Source organism: Triturus cristatus, chromosome 3_2 (assembly GCF_964204655.1).
Source record: "Triturus cristatus chromosome 3_2, aTriCri1.1, whole genome shotgun sequence".
NCBI lineage: Eukaryota > Metazoa > Chordata > Amphibia > Caudata > Salamandridae > Triturus > Triturus cristatus.
Genome location: NC_140584.1, coordinates 1,133,807,704 through 1,133,831,508, shown reverse-complemented (window position 1 = coordinate 1,133,831,508; position 23,805 = coordinate 1,133,807,704). Strand labels below are relative to the sequence as shown.

The window sequence follows — 23,805 nt, the reverse complement described above, 5'->3', positions numbered from 1 at the left end:
CCTATGGAAACACGGTCCTAACTATAACTATCTACTGGCGACCGCCAGCAGATAATATATATATATATATATATATATATATATATATATATATATATATATATATATATATATATATATATATATATATATATATATATATATATATATATATATATATATATATATATATACTGATTTAATGCTGTTACTATGATATTTATAACATATGTAGTTAATACAATGGTCTGTAACGTTTATGTACTTGCTTTAGATGTCTAGAATTCAATAGAAAATTAGGGCACCCATAGTCTATGAGGGTCACCCATGACAAACCCTGGCACAATGGAGGTATGATGGGTGCACCCATAGCACCTTTTATAAAAATGGGGTCAACTTGCGGAGAGCATCAGGTTTCATTGGCTTGGCACACCATGAAAGGACTTGAATGTGACCTTTTGAAAGCTATGGCGTTTTAGCATATATATGTGAAAAATGTGCTTTAAAATGCTCTATGAGCCCATTTTTCAAAATGTACTAAGAGGGAGAAGCCCTTCACGAAACTCTCTAGAAGAGGACTGTCGCACTTGCTTTGCTTGTTTGCTACAGTTCAGGAGAATTTAGTATTGCACCCTAACACTTTCAAAGATCATGCCAGCAACCTTAAATAGTCGGTATCTAGAATAGATTTTTTTTTTGGTATAGTTATATTAATCAAGCAGTTGTTATGGCACGTCAACAATGTCTGTTGTAATGTCATTGAGGTTAAGGCCAAGTGACATCACTTCCTGGGAAGAACTGGGTCATAGGTCACTATCAACAAAAAGAGGGAGAGGGAGTCATAAAGGTCCAGCAAACACACTCTCTAGTACTATCAAAAAGATACAGCGGTTGTGTTTACCTGGAGTGTAAACAAGAACAGCATATTCTGTATCTTTTTTTTTGTATGAGGTCACCTCCTATGATGCCATTAGGGTCATGCAATATGTGATGTCACTTCCGCTACTCTTGGCATTTTGGTGCATCGATCAACGTCAATATATCTCCTGCTTCTGCAATTCATGTGGAAATGGGCACATCTGCTAAGAATCTAAGTAAGTCAGATACACACCTGTGTGCACCGTGAAACAGGCCCTTTGCTCATCGCCCTGATACGCTTGTGATGTACAATGCATAATCCTTGTGCAATCACTGCTCTGTATTTTGCTATTTACATTTCTGTATGCACAGAGCGATTGCAGAGGCTTTATAGATACCATAAGGTGGCTTGTTGGCTCTATGTAAAACACCTAACTACAGACTGATTGCATGTAGTTTTTCCAGTTCAAATTCCTCATTGCAGTTCGACTATCCAACGTTATTTGCTGCTACTGAATAATATATATAATTTAATATACAGACTGAAGCCTTTAAATCAAGGCTTTGATCCCACCACTACCTCTGGGCGAGCTGCAGATTAGCATGTCCTTTTGGGTAAGCTGTATTAGGACAAAGGCAGTAAAGCGAGGCTGGTGGCAGGAGTTTCTTTTCTGTTTGACGACATTTGCCTCTTGCACTGCAGTCCTGTGCCTGTTGACAAAGTGTGAGTAAATGCTCTGTGATTTCCGTCTTTTTTCATTTAAATAGTTTTATTTGTGTTTAGAAGATGTACAGAAAACAAACTCCAAGATCAACCATCACGCATATCGTAAGTATATAAATCTTATACATAATTTCGTTATGTTTGGCTCTCATAAAGAGTCATTAGCTTGAATAGGTGGATTCTAAAGCCCTGATTTAGATCTCAGTGGACAGGTTACTCCATCACAAGGGTGATGTATATCCTGCCTGCCAACATATAAATCCCTTAGGATAGAATGGGATTTGTATTTTGGCAGACGGGATATCCGTTACAGTTGTGATGGAGTAACCCATCGATCGAGATCGAAAAGAGGCCCTTCGTATAGTAATTCACTGCTGTGATGTAGCAACGGTAGATAGCAGAACTCATTACCCACAGCTGGTGTTCTTACTGGGCTCCATGGGAGCCTTGTTGGAGCAATGCTGGAAAGCAGGGAGCACAGTAACTGAAGGGGGGAGGGAAGGTATAGAGAGTGGTGAGGATGGCTGGAAAGAGGCCAAATACACATATTGTTTTACATTTGGGACAGGGAGGAGAGGCCATATTATGTATGGCTCCCTCTTTAGTCCTCGGTCCCTGCGTATCAGTTGAAAGCAGGTGCAGATGATTGAGGGGGGCATATATAACATCCAATTATAAATGGGTAAAAAGTAAATAACAGGGATGGTTTTCACCTTGGGGTTTTATGTGTGCTATGATGTCACACAGAATCCAGATATAAAAAGCATCACCATTATTAGCTGGAACCAATTTACAATTCTACATATAATAGAGTAATAACAAACAAATACTTCATTAAAAAACTGCATTTGATCTGTTGACCCTTTTTATTCCCCTTCTCTGAACAACCTCCCTTTTTCCTCCTCCTCCTCCTATATACCAAATTACATTTTGTTAGATCTGGCCGCCCGCGTGGTACGAGGTGGAGCAACGGAATATCGAAGCTGTAGAGCTATACAGCCTATCAGTTTATAAACAGAAGATATTAAAGTCTGGTGAATTGGCAAACAAGTGAAGACAGACTACCAACCACCATACTTTATCCCCCTCAATCTCCGTTTATGAATAAACGGGCTGCTGACAGACAGTAAGCCAACAGGGTCTTTAACCTCAGCCAATTAATCAACTGGTAAAATATAACCATAGCTGCTCAATCTGAGGGGAAGCTTCATGAAAATACGTCCACATCGACTTTGCGATATCTTGTGATTTAGCCGAATATCTATGGGCAAACTATGAGTGGTCCACTAACTACTATAGACCACAGGCATCTTTTTAATCATATACATTAAGGTATCATTAGATGTACGGTTATCAAAAGGAAGGATCTCTATTACCCGTCCTGAAGAAGGTGGCTCTATAAATCTCCCCACCGAAACGCGTCGACGCTCAAATTTGAGTTGTATTTGTCCTGGGACCAAGGTTGCCAAATACTGGGGTATAGTGAACCTGGTGGGAATTGGTCCAGAGGGAACACAAAACAACACGACCAAAGCATGAGTTTGGTGTTTTTTTCTGTAAAATGTGTCCTTCCATTAGATCTGTGTGATTAGTTCTGTGAGATAGATTGTTTGTGAATATGTGTATACATTCTTTTTTAAAAAAAATATTTTATTTAAATTTGTGCAATTATTCATATTGTGTGCATCTATGATGTGCTTGTGTTTTATACTTGTTTTAATAAAATTTGTTTTGATCAATTGAATTTACTTGACGTATATCTCTTGTTTTTCTTATTGCTGTGTACTGGATCACCTCTGCGATAAATTGTTGCAAAGATTTACTTCCATTCCCCTTTCCCCATCCCCGTATGATATTGGTCTTGGGTGCCTTGTACACCATAGATTCATTTATCTAGGCTTGACAGACATTTCCATAGGTGACAATCCTGCTAAACAAGACACCTCAGCAGTGCCTTTATTGTTGATGTGAGTCAGCCCAAAGGAAATCTTTTACTCTACAGTATATTGTGGTGCTCTGTCCCTTTGGACTCTTTAGAGCCCCTCTCCTTGTTTTTGCAAGATCTGGCCTACACACAGCTTTAGTTTCTCACCAACCTCATGTTCTGATAGGTGTTTGACAGAAAGCTGTATCGCCAGCTTAATGTTTTCCATAAAAAGTACTTTTACATATATATATATAAATATATATATACGTACATATATATATATACATACATACATATATACATATATGCAATATCTGCTTTTAAAAGTTGATCATCCAGTAGTCCCAATGTTTTACCACATTCCAAAAATTAATAAGGACAATCAAAAAACACCAGGATGCCCGATAGTGTCCTCAAAGTGAAGCCTATTAGAGAATGTTTCGATTTTTAGGGATTTGGTTCTCCATCCATTTGTGAAAGGTCTCAGTTCAATTATCAAGGATACCACAGACTTTATGAAAACCATACAAAACATTGCATGGGAGGAGAACTTCCTACTTGTAACCCTTGATATCACGAGCCTCTACACATGCATAAAGCACCAGCAGGGTCTAGATGCAGTGAAGGCATTTTTAAAGGAAAGGCCTTTGAAATTTCAAGAACATACTGAGATGATTTTACAACTCATATCTTTCTGCCTCAATAATATATTCTTTTTATTTGCAGGTCAGTCGTATTTACAAAAGCAGGGAACTGCGATGGGCACCTGTTTTGCCCCTATTTATGCAAATCTTTTGGTAGGCTAGTGGGAGAAGCACATGGCTTGGGCAGAAACAAATGACCAGTGGGTGAATAAGGTGCCTCTATGTGCCCGATACATTGATGATGTTTTTATATTGTGGTGAGGGTCGTAGATGGAAGCAGAGGTGTAAATAACTGCTTTGCATAACAATAATTGTAATCTGCAATTCACAGAAACTATCAGCAGCACAGAAGTAGCATTTTTGGATTTGTTGGTATACATTGAAAACAAACAACTTATGACAAAGCTACACCGTAAACCCACTGCGGGGAATTCTATATTGCATGCTACCAGTCAGCATCCTCGTAGCACATAGTTTAGTCAAGAGTATCCCGTATGGAGAATTACTCCATGTAAAATGCAACTGCACTACGCCTGAAAGTTATGAACAGGCAGAAAAGGAGACAGTTCAAAGATGTGAAAGAGGTTACTCAAAAGAAAGTAATCTTGAAGGAAGCTTTTGTGAAAGTACGTAAGCAGGACAGCAGTTATTGGTGCAAGAAACTAGTAGACAAAATGATGACCCAGTAACCAGATTGATTTTAAATTTCTCAGCAGACTCAGGAGAAATTAGAAGTGCAATCCAAAGACATTGAGGCATTTTTCGATCAGATGCAATCATCGGCCCCACAATCCCCTCAGAACCCAGTGTGACCTATAGAAAGAGTACATCTTTGATGGACCTTTTGATCCATAGTCATTTCATAGGTAAAACTATAGAGAGACCAAAAGTGACCGGCCGTACCCATGCACGAGATGTAAAGCATGTAGGAAAAGCATCAAAGTCAAAGACTATCCAGTACAAGGAAGTAAAGCCAGGAAACCCATATGTAGTTGCTCAATTGCAATATTACTTTTGTAGTTTATTGCCTGGTATGTCCTTGTAACTTGCTATTCGTGGGTAGAACAATACAACAGGCATAAAAAAGAATCCTTAAACATGCCCGGGCTATAACCAATAAAGATAGCAATTATCCTGTGGCGAGGCATTTTGCCTCCAGCCATCAAGGTAATATCAATCTCTTGAGTTTCTACTGTATAGATCAGGTACCTAAAGTTGGGAGAGGTGGGGATAGAGAGAGAGCCTTAAGAAAACTGGACTCAAAGTACATCATCATGATGGGGACCCGTACACCTTACGGCCTCAAAAGTGAAGAAGAATTGTGGATACATGTAGGTTAAATATTGGCCGAATGCCTGCTGAGTAGTGCAGGGAGGAGATACCGCCTATTCCCTGGAAGAGTAGAAGAAACAGAATATGTCCCACTCTCTAATCCCCCTTTTCTCATTTTCTTTTCCTCCATCCTTTCTTCTCTTTCCATCTTTCCATAATGTGACTATGTTAGATGTTTTATATCCATTGTAACCATACGGAGTCCATACAGGGCACATTTATGGTGGGTGGAAGCCCGAGAACAATTGGTTTGGTAAGTGACTGTAGAGATCAACAAAAGTAAGGTGATATTATCAAATAGATATTGGAAAAATTACCTAGCTGAGTGGGGAGATATAGATTTGAGAAATGATAAGGGAAGTGTCCTCTATTCAATGCCCATGCAGGGTGCAATTCTGAATGCTATAACAATGTGTGCGGACAAATTGAGGTTTATGCAAATTAAAATGATGAGAAGTGTCATCATGCCCAACACTGTAAAGAATTATTATTTGAAGGCTTTTAAGACAAAATGTAAAGAATAGTACTGATATGCAGCACATAACTCCATGGCAATAATGACAAATTTGAAATGGCTGCGCCGAAATATGCCTATCCCGTTCTCACATGAAAAATGTTGTCCGTCTTCCCTGATGATTACAAATACATAGGTGGTAGAGGGATAAATAAATGTGAGTGAAATCAAGGTAACGCTGACTTTGACAAAGGTCGGTGAGGCCAAAACTCATTTGTCAGTACCATGGTGGTGTAATAAAATGCTTTTGAAATCACACTCCTGTGTGCGCTATGCTTCCTGTGAAGGATATCTTTTGCATTGTTCACGGAAGATAGCAGCACTTTTGGAGATTTTTGGAAATGTATATATAGTAAGCCCTCTTTATCCATTGCTCAAGTCTGTTCACATTTTGCTTCCTCCCACCAGAGCATGTTTCATTGGGGAATGGATCAGTCCACTCCATTCATTGTTTGCACTATTTTTCTTACATGCCATGCTGCCTGGAAATTCTCCTCACATTGTTTTTACTTATTTTTTTCCCACTCTAGTTGGTGCAGGTGGAAAAGTGCTAAAAGAAGCATTAGCAACTTGTGGCATTCACATATTGCCATTCTAAGTGCCCCACGTGACTTATCCACTGCTCACTCTTAACACGGCATTGATTCCCATCATAAAAGAACGGTCATATTAGACATCAAAAAGGACATCAGAGGACATCTCAACTCAGGGGTTTCTAGGTCTGACAAGGACAAAATTAGAAGTCAAGAAGAGAAGTGCAGAGAGCAGGGTGTACACCAAATTCCTCTGAATGAATCAAAAACAGAATTTTATCAGCTGGACATCTTTGAAGTTCTAAATGTACCTCCTGCTATTGAGATACAGGGATGAAAGGAGATGCTAACAGACTTCCTTATGCTGCTTGATCACACGGGGACATGCTTTCAACTTCTAAGCTCTTCCAGGCTCGTTAGCGAGCAATCATTAAAGCCTGCTAGTGGGTGGAAGGCAATAGCAGAGAATGAATGGAACGGTCTTCCCTTTAACCGGTACTGTGCCAGTCTAAATAAGGAACGTCTGAGACACTACGTTGTCTACGTTCCTCCGAGGCGATCTTGCTGACTTGCCCACTTTTCAATAAAACAACTTGGGGAAGTGAGTCATTCTCAGTTTTGATATCCCAGATCTGGAACTGGCTGCTGGAAAGTTTGAGAAAAAAAATACTCTCTTTCCCTTTCGAAAGAGCCTGAAAACTTTTTTATTTAAACAAGCATGGCTGTAACATGTTATTATAAATGTCAGGTAAGTGCCAAGAGACCAGTGGTATTTGTATGTTATATAACATAACATATGTGAAAAAACATAGATTTAGGAAACAGTATTTATCATGAATGGACCTAGACAACATAAATACATGGATTTAGAGAACAGCAATAAAGTTCAAAGTATTCAAAAATGGTTGTTTATATAACAAATCTTTAATTTTTATATAAGGGAAAAAATCAACTATAAATCATACATATAGAGATGTGAATAATTGGCATTGTTTCATTGCTATGACTGAAATAATCTTAAATCATGAATTGCATAAATAATCACAAAGTACAAAAAATAATAATGACACAATGATAATATAGTTTGGAATATTTTTTGGAATCCACCAAGTATGACAGTGGCACGGCCTTAGAATTTTATCAAAATTCTACGCGTGTTTCGGCTATGTGCCTTCATCAGGGGGCCATGAAAGTGGTTCATCAAAGCCTGTGTCTAAATTGCGAGATGGGCTACAGGTCGGTGGTTCAGAGAAATCTGTAGCCAGAAATATGTTCGGTATGCCAACTCTCTGTGTGGTCTGCAACTTGTGATAAATATGGTCGTGGCTTGAAACTACATCGATGTCAGTATGCGTCCCGATTGTATACCGCTATGTTTCCATGTAACCGGATTTAGAATTCCCACTTCCGTTCGGCTTTGCGCGCATACAACATTTCTATTTAAACACATCTCAAACTCACGCGGGCACCCTTTTTGTATTTGGTTCGAGTAGAACGCTACGCGGTATACAATCGGGACGAATTCGAGGGAGGAAAGACACCGGAATCTTTGGCGGGCTAACTTCTTCAAACACCATTCAAATAACATTACGAAGGGCTATTTCAATACCGGTTTAAAACACTGAGGCTTCTTTTCCAATTATTACGGATACCTCTCTATCGTAAAGATACCGCCATTGCAAATCTATCGTCCTTATTTTACGGACCACGCTGACATCGATGTAGTTTCAAGCCACGACCATATTTATCACAAGTTGCAGACCACACAGAGAGTTGGCATACCGAACATATTTCTGGCTACAGATTTCTCTGAACCACCGACCTGTAGCCCATCTCGCAATTTAGACACAGGCTTTGATGAACCACTTTCATGGCCCCCTGATGAAGGCACATAGCCGAAACACGCGTAGGATTTTGATAACATTCTAAGGCCGTGCCACTGTCATACTTGGTGGATTCCAAAAAATATTCCAAACTATATTATCATTGTGTCATTATTATTTTTTGTACTTTGTGATTATTTATGCAATTCATGATTTAAGATTATTTCAGTCATAGCAATGAAACAATGCCAATTATTCACATCTCTATATGTATGATTTATAGTTGATTTTTTTCCTTATATAAAAATTAAAGATTTGTTATATAAACAACCATTTTTGAATACTTTGAACTTTATTGCTGTTCTCTAAATCCATGTATTTATGTTGTCTAGCTCCATTCATGATAAATATTGTTTCCTAAATCTATGTTTTTTCACAAATGTTTACTTGCCCTGATTTAGGAATATCAATTAGGGGTACCCCTTTCTTTTAAATAATATAACATAACATAACCACTAGTACAGACACCCAGTGACTGTGCATGCAAGGACCAGGCCAGGCGATGCTTAGATTAGCATATTTAAATAAGTCATGTGGTCTTACTCGGGTCACTTCCTCACAAGTATACACATTGAAAGTGATGGAGTTAAATGAACATTGGGCTTATTATCTCCTATGCTACCTATGTTTTGGGATGCTTAGAGTGGAGACACTAGATAGCCCCTGGAGTTCCCCTGTATTGGTATTATAATTAATAATACTCATAGGCGTCCTAAAGATGCAATGAGTTACAATGGGCGCTTATGTATCTGCACATTTTCAAACAACATCAGGTTTTTTCATTTGTGGTAATTTGAGCTAGGTAATCATACATTGTCTTTTTCTCATTCAATTGCAATAGAAGTGTTTACAGATATGTTTAGCATTTTAAATAATTATTGATTGTCTACTTTAGTTGGTTTGCCTTTTCTTGCTATTTTCGTGGAAGCCTAGTAATCCAATATTTTTCTACCTCCTGTAATCCTCCAGTGTAGACCATGTTTCATTTAATTAATCACATTTTCAGCACAATGCCTCTGGAACTTGGCATCTTTGGTCCCTTGTTTATGGACTGTGGGCTTAATTAATGTGCTGCCTTTTGGGTAGGTTTGTGCTATAGAAATGTCAACCACACACACCCACACACACACACATGCATACACATGCATAGATGTGCAGTTGGTGCCTTGTATAACTGGTGTTTTGTTTTCCTCTTTTCCTGATTCGTCCAAATGAACATGGCACAAGTTGTTTTGTCAGTGCTCCCTCCACATCATGCCTATATTTTAAATGCTGATGTAGTTGGACAGCAATAACCAAGGGGAAAAAGCTGAAGAAGGTAAAAGGGTTGGAGAGGCAAGGAATATGGATGAATTAAAGTCACAGTCACAGGCAGTAACTTATTTGGCAGTATAAACAACCACATATGTTTGCATCAATCAAGTTATTTATATTAGTTAATAAATAGATGATAAGTAAATAATAATATTGTTCATAACCATACCATATTATCAACATGAAAGGTTTAAAACATCCTTTACACTGTGATGACCATAAGAAAATCCATGGTGCCACATAACTAAAGTGCTATATGCTGTTTTTCCATTCCAAGCACATTTTCACTTAACCAAAGAGTCTGATTTTAGTAGAAGGTTAGCTGCAAAAAATCTTCATCTAGATCTGAAAGACTGATTCCAAATGCATGCTTTCTGCACTGATCTTGTATCCCTAGCCATGCAAGGATGGGATAATGAGCTGAGCCTCATTCACCTTGTAGCTCTCCGTAGCTCTAAGCTGCTTCTGCTTCTGTGTGACTCAGGTGATATAGCCTGTCACTTCTGTCAATTTGAAGCCACACCCAATTTTCAGAAGTTCCAAGCTAAGAGATTTGGTCAGTTTGGAATGAACCAAGTGCAGAAACCCAACCAGATCTGAGGGAACGTTCAAGTCACATGGTCTTCTGGGTCAAGCACCACCACGCCGGCCTTCAGCTCTGCTGCACTATTCGTTTGTTTCAACTATCCAAAGTAGAGTTCTGGAGCTCACTGGTCTAGTACCTAATTATTTATTTAGGCATCATCTCTGAGGATTAACTTTGGCCAAGTTGATCTCTTCTATTTACATAGTTCAGTTTGGTTTTAAATAATAAAGGGACCCTTATTGCGCATATAAGCAAACACGCCTGATGCAACACCTGGAATGCTTTGTGGTCCAAGACCTTCACAGACACACCTGTGTGCTCCAGACACACATGTCTGCTCCACACAAAGTGCTATTTTGGTTGCTCAAGTATTCTTTTTTTTTCAGTGGAGGTCACCTCCACAATAACCACATTCCTGGTATAAGATACCTCAGGCCTTCCAGAGATTCAGTGGTCCAGGGTTAGTGCAATGAAGGAGAAGCTCCCTAGGTCCATTCCACACTGAGCAGGTTGTACTACTGACTATCCATCTATAAGAAGATCATAATATCGAAAGGTCAGTGCATGTAGGGAAGTATAGATTTACTATTCCTAACTCCACATCTACGTACCTTGATGATATATAACACAAAGGCACAATAATGTGGGGTGAAGTATAGATTTACTATTCCTAACTCCACATCTACGTACCTTGATGATATATAACACAAAGGCACAATAATGTGGGGTGAAGTATAGATTTACTATTCCTAACTCCACATCTACGTACCTTGATGATATATAACACAAAGGCACAATAATGTGGGGTGAAGTATAGACTTACTATTCCTAACTCCACATCTACGTACCTAGATGATATATAACACAAAGGCACAATAATGTGGGGTGAAGTATAGATTTACTATTCCTAACTCCACATATACGTACCTTGATGATATAAAACACGGATCTCTGACATATTATCGACAGACACATTATCGAACTACACAAATATCGCAACAAATATATCGACATCAAAAATATCGACATTGTATACTTATTTAAAAAACTACACTAATATCGACACTACAATATCGTAATACAATTATATCGATCACACAAATATCGCACACATTAATATCGAAATACTAAATATCGACATAAGTTAATAAATATGACACATGTCACAAATATCGATAACCAAAATATAGACATCAATAATATCGTTTTTTTAAATATATCGACAATTCTAATACTAATAAAACCAATACTTTCAACAACATAAAGACAATATTTTACCAAAACATACATTTTCAAATGAGATTCTACTTAAACATAAACATAACATTTATAGCGATCTCTATATTTAACAACATAATAAAAAAAACCTAAAATAATTATCACATTGGCATTTCGAACACATTTAAATAAAATTAGTACACATTATAAACAATCTTTTTATATATAATAATTTAAAACTCTCCTCCTTTAAAACTAAATATACTCTTACTTAGCATTTTCCATAAAAGGAAACCAATTAACTAAAAAAAATTCAAACCATCCAATAGAAAGGCCACATACAGAAAACAACCAATAACATTCAAGAAACAATTTGAAACCACTATATAAACCAATTAAAACAAGTGTTCCACGGTGCCTTAAACCAAAGCATTGAACGAAGAAGAAGCTCTACTAAACAGAAGAAACCTACATCCTATTACTATTCTAAAAACGTAAGGAAATATTCTTTTCTAACTAAACTGCCAAATTAAACTAAAACACTAATTTATCTTTACTCAAATAAATAACTAACTTATATATTCCATCTCTTTATGTTTCCACTACAGATATTACTCCAAACAGCTAAAGAAAATATTGAAGATTGCCAGAAAAGACTCACTAAAAAGTAAGTATACTATCAAAATACTTTATAAAATATTAATTAAATCCTACTCAAACCCCAAAACATCCTAAACCCCTAAACAAATCCATGTTCTCTTTTTTAAATTGTAAAAAACCTGTATAAATTAACACCTATAGTCTATACCACTGGGCATGAGGGTAGGCTCTGTTTGCTTAGTGAGAGGTTAGGCTACTGCATCTTATTTATTAGGCAGGAGGGGCACATAGTAAGAGGGGTAGGAGACGGGGGTACATTGACATGTGGTGGGGGAGGGGGGGGGTAGAGAACTGGGTGGAAAGGTTGTTCATTCTCCTGAATAATTGGTCTTGATGATAAATGTGTGGTACTTCCGGGACAGATGAAGGTGGGGGAATGTTTTTTGAATTGTTAATTTGTAAAACAATAAAATAAGTTTCTTCAATAAAAATATAGTCTATACCAAACAGCAATACCACCCCACTTAAAAAACTAAACCAACCACAACAATAAATGTTCTTTAACTTTCAGAGACTAAATCAACTAAACAACATTTTTGCGACAAACAACATCTTCATTCAAATACAACAAAAAAGACTTGGTAAGTATATATAAAAAAAAATGCTTTTTTGCTAATTTCATATAAAGATATAAAGTACTATAGCATATATTTTCATATACATTTTTTCCAGAATTGTAACACATCACGATGACAGAAGAAGCCCAATTTATAACTTCGCAGAAAGGAAAATTCCTATTGTGTTACATGGGTTACACATACACCCAAGAAAAGCAGACGGACCGAAAAGTGAACTGGAAGTGTACTAAATATTATTCTAACAAATGCTACGGCCGAGCAACAACAAGAGAAACAACTGTACTATATACAAGAGAGCATAACCATCCACCCAATCTCTCTGAAATAGAAGTCAGATCAACTCTTGAAAATATCAAAGAATTAAGCACAGGTTCACAAACTGCTACAAGTGTAATCCTAAAAGAACTATTACCTAGAGTGCCCAAAGAAGCAAGAGGCCAATTACCATCAATTGCTTCTATAAAAAGAACTATTGCTAGGACCAAAAAAGCAACCACGACAACTATACCATCCCCTAAAACTTTTCAAGAGATCATCATTCCACCAGAATTAAGTATCACCCACAATAATGAACCTTTTATTTTTTTTGATAACAAAAGCCCAGAAAAAAGAATCATAATGTTTGCTACTGCAAACAATATAACTAAACTGCAACAATGCCAAACATGGATGATGGATGGCACCTTTACAATATGCCCAAAACCATTCTATCAGCTTTACACAATACACGGTCAATATCACAACACTTCCATACCTTTAATTTATGCACTATTACCTAACAAACAAAACACAACATATAATGAAATGCTAGGAAAAGTAAAACAAGAATCTAATGATTTTTACCCTCAAACAATTATCATAGACTTTGAGCAAGCCATGATAAATTCCATTCTAAAACTGTACCCCCATACAGCTATCCAAGGATGTTACTTCCATCTTAACCAATGTATATGGAGACATTTACAAAAATCTTCACTAAGTGTAGAATACGCCACTAACATAAGTTTTGCACATCAAATAAAACTTCTAACAGCCCTAGCTTATGTACCAACCACAGATGTTGCAGAACATTACAATCTTTTATTAGAAAGTCCATTCTACAAACAAAATGAAGTAAAGTTATCTCCCCTGTTAGATTATTTTGAGGATACCTGGGTGGGGAGACTGCACAGATCAGGCCATGGACGTCAGCCCAAGTTCCAAATACCTTGGTGGAATGTATATGTAAGTACACTCAACCAACAAGCCAAAACTAACAACGCCGTCGAGGGCTGGCATAATGCATTCCTAACTTCTACTGGGAGAACAACTCCAACACTACAAAAACTACTAATTGCCATACAAAAGGAACAAAGTTTCCAAGAATTAAGAATGCAACAATCTGTCCTACAATTAAAACCAAAACAGTCTAGACAAACTACTCAAATGTATAATTACCTACAACAACAGGTACAGCTATACCCATCCACAAGAGGACTTGAGTACTTAAATATAATAGCTCAAACTCTCTTCTAAACCCTTTTCTAAATATTAACCCACAATTCTACTAAAACAAATATCACAACATAAATAATCCACTTTATTATATCACATATTTAATTATGTGGTCTAAAATATATACATGAATTATATGGACATATATTTAGACAACATAATTAAACAAACCAAGTACACAACAACAATATTAAATATATACGGTTTCGCCACCAACAATAAAAATATTTAAATGAACTTACCTGTGTAGTATCTCCAATGGGATAATAACATTCCTTCCAAATAAATCCAGGGAGTTCAAAATCCATAGTTATCCAAAAAATGACTATCCATTAACCATAAAAATCCCGAAAAATATAAAAAAAGTAAATAACCGCTCCTGGAAACCCGAACAATAAAGGAAGTGTTAAATAAACATTAGTAAACACAACTAATACACACTTCCTTTAAAAAAATAAGGTGTTTGAAACCGACGAAAATATCTTCTCCGTAAAACCTACAAAACAGAAACAAACATTCCCACCCACCCACAAACACACAAAACGCACGTACAAACCTCACTACAAACGTTATTCAAACACTATAAAACTTTAACACACCGAAATACCAAAACACTAACAAAGCCACAAACACGGAACACAACGTTAATTATAAAACCGTATACAAACTATTACTAACACCCTAACTTCTAAAACATCAATCAATACACACTTATTACAACATAACTACTTCCACAAAACACTTAAAACTATTTAATAATAAAGCAAATAACTCTTACCTTCTCAAACGCGAAACAGCTCCGAACCGCGACCTGGATTCGACCAAAATAACCCAAAACAACAGCGAGCGGTTACAAAATAAAAGAACCAAACAAACATAGGAAGTTTGAAAATTAAAGCAGCACGGTTTTAGGTGAATGCTCAGCCTGGACTTTTCACTTTATCAGTAACGATAATATTGCCCACCTCAAATGGTCAGCTGCTCAAATGACCACCAAGACAACAATTATCCACAAGTATGAGAGGCAACATATTGGAAGAAATGTAAATTAATGTCAAAATAAACTTTTGTGTTTCGAATCCACACAGTAGTTGAGTATTTGCTTGAATTCCTTTATTCCAAGATTTAGTGAGACCAGATCCGCAGCCAATGCATTTCGCACAAACATGGGATTTTCAAGGCGAGTTTCAACAATAAGAAATATTTACACGTCAAAACGGGGGGTAGTATGACGAAATCGGCAGGACCCAGAGTTCAATCTAGGTAATAGGTCGATAGCTTTAGACAGTTCGTATGGTATATATCAGACATGTTTATTGCAATGATGTAATTATTAAAATATGCGTAATAATAAACAAAATTTTCTCTCGAATGAATATACATTCCAACAACTATAAAATAAATATTATTTTCCTATCTACTTTTTAATTTAAAAATAATTTGGAATTTGCATTCTGATATAACTTCTATGTTTTATCCAACCCAAACTAAAATCTACAGATTTTTTGTCAATTAAATCCAATAAATTTAACTATTCTTATTCAACTCTATAATTAATTCTAATATTTGCTATTTACCAAACTTAATTAACATACTACTCCCACTACATACTGAACTTAATTAATTTACTATTCTCACTCCAACCTATATTTAATTAGGGTAGGTGCTGGACACTGAACTAAATTAATTTACTATTCCCACTCCACTCTATATTTAATTAAGATAAGTGCTGGACACTGAACTTAATTAATTTACTATTCTCACTCCAACCTATATTAAATTAGGGTAGATGCTGGACACTGAACTAAATTAATTTACTATTCCCACTCCAGTCTATATTAAATTAAAATAAGTGCTGGACACTGAACTTAATTAATTTACTATTCTCACTCCAACCTATATTTAATTAGAGTATGTGCTGGACACTGAACTGAATTCATTTACTATTCCCACTCCAATCTATATTTAATTAAGATAAGTGCTGGACACTGAACTTAATTAATTTACTATTCTCACTCCAAACTATATTAAATTACAGTAGGTGCTGGACAATGAACTTAATTAATTTACTATTCCCACTCCACTCTATATTTAATTAAGATAAGTGCTGGACACTAAACTTAATTAATTTACTATTCTCACTCCAACCTATATTAAATTAGGGTAGGTGCTGGACACTGAACTAAATTAATTTACTATTCCCACTCCAGTCTATATTAAATTAAAATAAGTGCTGGACACTGAACTTAATTAATTTACTATTCTCACTCCAACCTATATTTAATTAGGGTAGGTGCTGGACACTGAACTAAATTAATTTACTATTCCCACTCCACTCTATATTTAATTAAGATAAGTGCTGGACACTGAAATTAATTAATTTACTATTCTCACTCCAACCTATATTAAATTAGGGTAGGTGCTGGACACTGAACTAAATTAATTTACTATTCCCACTCCAGTCAATATTAAATTAAAATAAGTGCTGGACACTGAACTTAATTAATTTACTATTCTCACTCCAACCTCTATTTAATTAGAGTATGTGCTGGACACTGAACTGAATTCATTTACTATTCCCACTCCAATCTATATTTAATTAAGATAAGTGCTGGACACTGAACTTAATTAATTTACTATTCTCACTCCAAACTATATTAAATTACAGTAGGTGCTGGACAATGAACTTAATTAATTTACTATTCCCACTCCACTCTATATTTAATTAAGATAAGTGCTGGACACTAAACTTAATTAATTTACTATTCTCACTCCAACCTATATTAAATTAGGGTAGGTGCTGGACACTGAACTAAATTAATTTACTATTCCCACTCCAGTCTATATTAAATTAAAATAAGTGCTGGACACTGAACTTAATTAATTTACTATTCTCACTCCAACCTATATTAAATTAGGGTATGTGCTGGACACTGAACTAAATTAATTTACTATTCCCACTCCAGTCTATATTAAATTAAAATAAGTGCTGGACACTGAACTTAATTAATTTACTATTCTCACTCCAACCTATATTTATTTAGAGTATGTGCTGGACACTGAACTGAATTCATTTACTATTCCCACTCCAATCTATATTTAATTAAGATAAGTGCTGGACACTGAACTTAATTAATTTACTATTCTCACTCCAAACTATATTAAATTACAGTAGGTGCTGGACAATGAACTTAATTAATTTACTATTCCCACTCCACTCTATATTTAATTAAGATAAGTGCTGGACACTGAACTTAATTAATTTACTATTCTCACTCCAACCTATATTAAATTAGGGTAGGTGCTGGACACTGAACTAAATTAATTTACTATTCCCACTCCAGTCTATATTAAATTAAAATAAGTGCTGGACACTGAACTTAATTAATTTACTATTCTCACTCCAACCTATATTTAATTAGAGTATGTGCTGGACACTGAACTGAATTCATTTACTATTCCCACTCCAATCTATATTTAATTAAGATAAGTGCTGGACACTGAACTTAATTAATTTACTATTCTCACTCCAAACTATATTAAATTACAGTAGGTGCTGGACAATGAACTTAATTAATTTACAATTCCCACTCCACTCTATATTTAATTAAGATAAGTGCTGGACACTGAACTTAATTAATTTACTATTCTCACTCCAACCTATATTAAATTAGGGTAGGTGCTGGACACTGAACTAAATTAATTTACTATTCCCACTCCAGTCTATATTAAATTAAAATAAGTGCTGGACACTGAACTTAATTAATTTACTATTCTCACTCCAACCTATATTTAATTAGAGTATGTGCTGGACACTGAACTGAATTCATTTACTATTCCCACTCCAATCTATATTTAATTAAGATAAGTGCTGGACACTGAACTTAATTAATTTACTATTCTCACTCTAAACTATATTAAATTACAGTAGGTGCTGGACAATGAACTAAATTAATTTACTATTCCCACTCCACTCTATATTTAATTAAGATAAGTGCTGGACACTGAACTTAATTAATTTACTATTCTCACTCCAACCTATATTAAATTAGGGTAGGTGCTGGACACTGAACTAAATTAATTTACTATTCCCACTCCAGTCTATATTAAATTAAAATAAGTGCTGGACACTGAACTTAATTAATTTACTATTCCCACTCCAATCTATATTTAATTAAGATAAGTGCTGGACACTGAACTTAATTAATTTACTATTCTCACTCCAAACTATATTAAATTACAGTAGGTGCTGGACAATGAACTAAATTAATTTACTATTCCCACTCCACTCTATATTTAATTAAGATAAGTGCTGGACACTGAACTTAATTAATTTACTATTCTCACTCCAACCTATATTAAATTAGGGTAGGTGCTGGACACTGAACTAAATTAATTTACTATTCCCACTCCAGTCTATATTAAATTAAAATAAGTGCTGGACACTGAACTTAATTAATTTACTATTCTCACTCCAACCTATATTTAATTAGAGTATGTGCTGGACACTGAACTGAATTCATTTACTATTCCCACTCCAATCTATATTTAATTAAGATAAGTGCTGGACACTGAACTTATTAATTTACTATTCTCAATCCAAACTATATTAAATTACAGTAGGTGCTGGACAATGAACTTAATTAATTTACTATTCCCACTCCACTCTATATTTAATTAAGATAAGTGCTGGACAATGAACTTAATTAATTTACTATTCTCACTCCAACCTATATTAAATTAGGGTAGGTGCTGGACACTGAACTAAATTAATTTACTATTCCCACTCCATTCCATATTAAATTAAAATAAGTGCTGGACAGTGAACTTAATTAATTTAATACTCTGACTGAAATCTATATTTAATTATGGGATTAGTTAAATTTAAAAATAAATTTAAATGTTCTAAATATTAATATTTTTTAAAGTAACAATATATAAACATGTTAAATTAACTTCCCACCCTTATCCCCTATAACCCAACATTCCGCTCCTAAAATTATTTGTAACATTCTAAAAAAAAAAAAAAATTTCTAAATTAATTTGTTAAAAAATTAACAGATATATAAACATTTTTACAACACTTCCCACCCTTATCCCCTATCAACCAACATCCCACTCCGAAATATATTTGTAAAAATCGAAAATTTATTTCCTATTTATAAATATTTTTAATAAAAAATTAACAAATATTTATAAACTTCCCACCCTTATCCCCTATAAACCAACACCCCGCTCCTAAAATTTTATTTAAAATGCAAATTTTAATTTACAATTTCTAAAAAAAAATTTATTTTAAAATTAAATAATATATAAACATCTTTAAAACACTTCCCACCCTTATCCCCTATAAACCAACATCCCGCTCCTAAAATTTTATTTAAAATGCAAATTTTAATTTACAATTTCTAATTTTTTTTTTTTTTAAATTAAATAATATATACAAATTTTTAAAAAACTTCCCACCCTTATCCCCTATAAACCAACATCCCGCTCCTAAAATTTTATTTAAAATGCAAATTTTAAATTACAATTTCAAATTATTATTTTTTTTAATTAAATAATATATAAACATTTTTAAAACACTTCCCACCCTTATCCCCTATAAACCAACATCCCGCTCCTAAAATGATTTCTAAAATTCTAAATTAAATTTACAATTTCTAAATAAATTTCAAAAAAATTCTAACAATATATAAACATTTTTAATACACTTCCCACCCTTATCCCCTATAAACCAACATCCCGCTCCTAAATTTTTTTATAAAATTCTAAATTTAATTTAGAATTTCTAGAAAATTATTTTAAAAAATGTACAAATATATAAAAAAATTTAAAACACTTCCCACCCTTATCCCCTATAAACCAACATCCCGCTCCTAAAATTAAATATACATTTCACATTTTAAATTAAATTTAATAATTAAATTTTACAATATATTACAAAAATAAATTAACTTTTTTAAAACACTCCCCACCCTTATCCCCTATAACCCAACATCCCGCCCCTAAAACAATATAAATATTTCTCATATTACACAATAACGATATTTTCACATGTCGATATTATTACGAACGATATTACTTACATCGACATATAAGTAAAAAAAAAAAACGATATTTTTCACATCGATATTAGCTATTTCGATATTTTGGACATTCGATATTTTTGACTCGATATTTATGTCCCTCGATATTAAAAAGTCGATATATAGACTGCTCACCATAAAACACAAAGGCACAATAATGTGTGGTGAAGTATAGATTTACATTCCTAACTCCACATCTACGTACCTTGATGATATATAACACAAAGGCACAATAATGTGGGGTGAAGTGTAGATTTACTATTCCTAACTCCACATCTACGTACCTTGATGATATATAACACAAAGGCACAATAATGTGTGGTGAAGTATAGATTTACATTCCTAACTCCACATCTACGTATCTTGATGATATATAACACAAAGGCACAATAATGTGTGGTGAAGTATAGATTTACATTCCCAACTCCACATCTACATACCTTGATGATATATGACACAAAGGCACAATAATGTGGGGTGAAGTATAAAACATCTATACTTACTTACTGGTTGATATCTCAGTTTCTGTATTTTATCCTCTGAATTCTGTGCCATTGATATTCTGGTTTCGATATTAAGGGCGCACACTCATGAAGCAGATGTAATGACAGATTGCATTTATTGTCGTGAAATTGATAACAAGAACACAATTTTTTACCAATTGTCCTTAATTTTATTTTTATATTTAAGTTTTCATCGAATAGCTCGTTAAGACGATGAACATCAGCTCAAATATATCAAGATTTCCATACAATATTTCCTTGTCACGCGCGACCAGTGTAATTTGTAGCAAGCATGTCCTTCCAGTCAATGCCTTGCACCTCGGCATACTGTCTGGCATTATTTATTGATAACTCTCCATCTTACATCATTCTATACTTTCTTTTATTACTGTCCTGGATTATCGTGGAAAAATCGAGTACATAATAATAATGAGATCATTCTTAGATTTCAAGGACAATAACCTTGAAAAGAGATTCCAATCTGATGTCATATAATGTATCAAATTGACGGTAGTCTTTTGCAACACAGCCTTATCGTATGCAATACTGTGCCTTTCTCTATGCTGAACAATTCTTTTGTGTTTCCTACAATTTAATTTAATTCTCGTATAATTTGTAAATTACCTTTGCTCAGTCACATTTTTTTAAAACCTTTATCTAGCACTGACAGATAACATGATTTCTTTATATATTCCAGTCCACAGAGTATGATATATCATTATGTTCAACAAAGTAGTAATTAAATGCAATATTTCCAATAAATTGAAATATATTCGATGTTGTACACAGTGTTTTGTTTCATGAAGCTCCTGACACGTGTTTCACACTTCTCACTGCTCTTCGGAGTAGTTAAACATTTGTTTTTAATGCCAGCGCATACACAGTTATGTTCAAGGGCTTAGTGTTTTAGGTATGTGTTGATTTAACAAGCCATTGTGCTAGGAAATAGCTCCCTGGTGTGTTTCCATCTAGACTCTAGGAGTTCTCAGCAAAAGCATCTATTGCCTGTACAAATTAGAAGAAGACCCAGAGAAGATATCCTTTAGCCAAAGGTGTAGGACCATGGAAGCATCAATGTCATGGTCCTGCGGCTAATTCCCTGGATATTGGGAACAAATTGTGTTGCGGCTGTGTAAAGGAATGCCATTGCCTTTGGAATATACACCTAAACAATATATACTAAGCATAATTCTCACGCCAGGAAAACAATCAATCATGAATGTGATAAGTTGTGGATGGTGTTGGCAAAACACAGTATTGCTGTGCACTGGCTGCAGTCTGGGGCACTTCTGGAGACATGATGGTGTGGGCTACCTGAGAGGAAATACACTAGAAAATGGTCATAAGACTTCCAAAAGCAGTAGAGAACATACTTAGTTAGGGGGTATGTGATTAATAACTTGGGATCAACAGTTAACAGGATGAAGCAGGAGTAGCAGCTTGGACTTACCTAATTACAAACATTGAATACCCTGGGCTTCACGGGAGCCCGCTGACACCACAAAATGTGTCTAAGAGGTAACTGGGATTTCTTCTACTTTCTTGTAGCACATTCCATCTGTTGCCCTTGGAATTGCATTGTGCTCCAAAAATTGATGCTTTGTGTGCTGTACCCTTGATATATTCTGACAGTGAACTGTTTGTTGGCGTGTTTCTATATTTCAATCGAGTAAAGACTGCCCAAAACTGAAAAATAAAGAATTAAAAACTGACAATCGCAGTGGCTTGCAGACTTAGCCCATTGAGCATACATACATTATGGTCTCATACGAATGCATGTAAACCAGTGTATGGTCAATCTCATTTCTTTCGGGTCAGAAAGGCTCAGATCCTTCCTGACGCGGCTCAAAGTATTTCTGGCAATCTGTATTCGGTTTATAAAGCACTTCGTTAGTCACTTAATTAATGCAAGCTGGAGCACATCTCTCGGGTATTAAGCACAGGATGGCTGCCAGTTTTGGTCTCAATATTGTGCAGAGAATTGGCAGCCCTGTTGTGGGCAGTCCTGGCAATGGGTATATGGTACGAAATGGACTCAGCTGAAGATCGCCGCAAACAGGATCCGGGATTACTCGAAAACTGCTTTCAGTGTATGGTGCCGATCACGATCCGGCAAAAAATTCCCCCGTGCGACTCGTATCGGGTCTTTTTACCGTACGAATCGTACAAATGCCGTACGAACTGGCAATCACGATTCGCATGGTAAAAAGTCCATACGACCCGCACCGGGAATCATTCCCCACACGTCCTCGGGTCGGAAAACGTGTCCGACACGTCCTCGGACGATTTACCTTACAAACGTAAAAATCCAAGTCCGACCGAGGAATCACGATCCATCCCGTGCGTCCGAGCCTACAACCGTATGGAAAAAACACTGTCCGCACCGAACACCAATAGCAACCATGGAGACATGTGCCCGCATACGCGCCCAACACTCCCCCCAGCCCCCGTACGTCCGACACGTACCCCCCGTATATGTATACCCCCACCCGTCTATGTACACCCCAGTACGTTCCAGTCGTACCCCCACCCCAGTACGTGTCGTACCACCGTCAATGTAAACCCCCCCACCCCTGTACGTGTCGTACCACCGTCTATGTACACCCCAGTACGTTCCAGTTGCACCCCCACCCCAGTACGTGTCGTACCCCCCGTGTACCTACACCCCAGTACGTTCGAGCCACACCCCCACCCCAGTACGTGTCACAGCCCCGTCTACCTACACCCCAGTACGTTCCAGTCGTACCCCCACCCCAGTACGTGTCGTACCACCGTCAATGTACACCCCCCCACCCCTGTACGTGTCGTACCACCGTCAATGTACACCCCCCCACCCCTGTACGTGTCGTACCACCGTCTATGTACACCCCCCCACCCCTGTACGTGTCGTACCACCGTCAATGTACACCCCCCCACCCCTGTACGTGTCGTACCACCGTCCATGTACACCCCAGTACGTTCCAGTCGTA

At 36.0% G+C, this 23,805-nt stretch overlaps 1 protein-coding gene and 1 long non-coding RNA gene across 3 annotated transcripts in view; one reads left to right on the top strand and one right to left on the bottom strand.

Moving 5' to 3' along the window:
* SGSM2 (small G protein signaling modulator 2) overlaps nt 1–23,805 on the bottom strand; it is a 1,127,811-nt gene that overhangs the window by 577,583 nt on the left and 526,423 nt on the right. The window lies entirely within an intron of this gene.
* On the top strand, nt 12,119–13,178 carry LOC146859256 (uncharacterized). Its single transcript, XR_014979752.1, has 3 exons — nt 12,119–12,179; nt 12,684–12,753; nt 12,845–13,178. It is a non-coding gene; the product is annotated as an uncharacterized LOC146859256 (long non-coding RNA).